The 2,763-nt window shown below is 34.5% G+C and overlaps 1 non-coding gene across 1 annotated transcript; it reads right to left on the minus strand.

The window, feature by feature from the left end:
- Positions 1-1,645: 1,645 nt before the first annotated feature.
- Positions 1,646-1,838, minus strand: LOC129504447 (U2 spliceosomal RNA). Its single transcript, XR_008663365.1, has one exon. It is a non-coding gene; the product is annotated as a U2 spliceosomal RNA (small nuclear RNA).
- Positions 1,839-2,763: the final 925 nt, after the last annotated feature.

Consider the following 2,763-nt stretch of genomic DNA (forward strand, 5'->3'; position numbering starts at 1 on the left):
AGAGGTATCTTCAGTTTCAGCCTTTTTCACACCTTCTGAATGGCAAGATGGAGACTCAGTAGATATGCTAGAAGCTAGCTTTGGTGGTGTAGTCAGCAATCATTTTATTGCTGGCTTATTAGAAAAATAAGCCTGTACAGATGGGGTAACAAAATTTCTTAATCAAACCAGATTGGGGAAAATGAAATTTGGCTGATGATCAGAACTAGTGGAAGAAGAGCTTTTATTAATTAGTCCAGATGGAGACCAATAATAGCAATATTGTGAAAAAGTTAAATTAAATTGATGGCTGTTAATTAGCATTAACTAATGCTTCTGAGATTAGAAACTTTTCTAACAAGTTCATTTCTCAAAATTAAGTTTTTCTTTGATTTTGCTCCTAGTTTTTTTTTTTTTCTCTAATGTAATGGTACTAAACCATTAACTTTTAGTCAAAGGTGGTAGCCATGATGGAGTGACTCATCACTTAAATATTTTTTAAATATTTTTCAAACTTGCATTAAAATATGTGTTAAGTTTGTACCGGGCACCAGGTACCTAGAGACAATGTTACCATTAATATCTTGCAGGAGGTTAGGATCTTAGGTCACAGCAAATTTTGGGAAACAGAATCTTAAGAATTTTTTTAAAATCATTCATTTACAGAAATTATTTTTGCATGATAAAACTGTATATTTAAATATGTATATTGTATTCATTACATGTCATATTATATATAATATGTATATTATATATTAACTTGCTGTCTATAGTAAAATATTTGTACCTATCTAATTTATTGCTCAGCAAGTTTTAAATTTTTTTCTTTCCTTTTCTTTTTCCTTCCTTCCTTCCTTCCTTCCTTCCTTCCTTCCTTCCTTCCTCTCTCTATTTATTTTTCTGAAGGAAACTAAGCACCTGCAAGATGAAGGAAAGATTTCTTAAAGTCATGACATTTATAGCTAGAGTTTTTTTGAGAAACATTAGGATGGGAAGACTGGCAAGCAGGGTCTTATTTTCTTGAAATTGCAAGTTATTAATTTCACCCATTGACTAAGGATCTTCAGTTTAAATAATGAAAGAGGAGAATTACTTCCAGTAAGACAGCATAGGAAGTTCCACTGACCAATAAAACTGGTGAAAATTTTTTTTAAAATCCAACAATTTAAAAGAGTGTGGAAATGGTACGTAAACAGCAAATGAAGTAAGATCTATTAAATTATATCTATGAATTTTCAATAAGACAAGAGACTTATGTGACGTAAGAACCCTCTCTGCTTCTCACTCCCAGGTCAACAAGGCACAGACTCTACTCTAGATGACTGCATCCAAGAACGCCAGGCTCTCTCTCCTCTAAGCTCCCTCTAAGCTCTCCTCTAAGCCCTCTCCTAAGGGATTTCTTCCTGGCAGGATCATGACTTCAATATTTCTCATTCTTCCCCAGCTATCTGTTGCTGAGGCTAAGTCCTGAGCAAGTGGTTGAAAGAGGGTAGCATTCTTTTTATCCAGATCCTATCATGAAATGGAGACTCTACCTGGGCATGGTGCACCAAGAATACTGGGGTCCCCTTTGCTGTTGCCCTAGCCCATGTTTACTTTTCCCCAAAATCTATCACAGTGCCACACATAGTTGATGCTCAATATTTTTTTTTTCTTTTTTCCCCCGACGGGATGCACCATTCCTGGAAGTACTGCATTACCAGGTCGAGGTGTGGAGTAGACAGATCAAGCTCCTATTCCATCTTGTTGCTCCAAAAATCCATTTAATATATTGTCCTCGGATAGAGGACATATATCAGATATTAAACTGATAAGAACAGATACTACGCTTGACCTTAGTCAAAAGGCTGAGAAGTGATCAATAAATGTTAATTAGAAAGAAAGGGGCTAGAGAAGAAGGAGAAAATGGAGACATAAAGAAAAGAGGCATAGAGTGAACGTTTGAGTAGCAACCAAAAGCTTGTATGCCAAATGTCAACATACGTAGGGTATTACAGAGAGATGATGCTTGAATTCAATTTAAAATTCGTTCTGGAAGAAGGGGCCAATTGGATAGTAAACTACAGTTTATTTTTTCGACATTGTGACAGAATTGATGGTCCAGTGAGACTTTAAAACATCTTTTTCACAATAAAACTAGTTTTTGGCTTCTCTTTTATAGTATACAACTTTGATTTACTGAGCTGAATTCTGCAGTTCTAAGTAGAAAACTTTAGAACTATTCCCTTTGGTATCTATATTCTCTTCTGGTAACAGGTGCTTTTATTTCATTTGAAAAGAACAAACTTTCCCTATAAATCAATACAGCATTTCTTCTTTCTTCATTACATGTCAACTTCTGGTTTTACTACACTTTATTGGATTACACATAGTATGGGTGCCAAACATATTTATAGTATTGGTGGATCGGTTCACAGCATCTGTTTATTTTTTTTCTCTAAATGAGTCAAGTGCAGTGCATATTTCTTTTTAAAACTGAGAGTAAAAAGTAATTTCAAGTGACTTGTCAAAGACCTCACATCTTTAACAAGTTTTCAATTTTATCTAAGAGAGCCAGAAGATTTTAATATGCAACTTCTGCATTAACTTACTACATACTTTTGTGAAGCTAACTGCCATCCTTATGAAAAATAAGGGAGACACATTGAGTACGACATGGCTGGTTTGATTGCTTTGGAGACAGTCTATTCCACATTTATTAAATCACACTTAACATGTTGCATTGGTAACTAAGTTTCTCTTATAAACATTATTGACATGAGCTTTAATCAGTAGAAATCTTAG

Source organism: Nyctereutes procyonoides, unplaced genomic scaffold, assembly GCF_905146905.1.
Source record: "Nyctereutes procyonoides isolate TBG_1078 unplaced genomic scaffold, NYPRO_anot_genome, whole genome shotgun sequence".
Classification (NCBI taxonomy): Eukaryota; Metazoa; Chordata; class Mammalia; order Carnivora; family Canidae; genus Nyctereutes; species Nyctereutes procyonoides.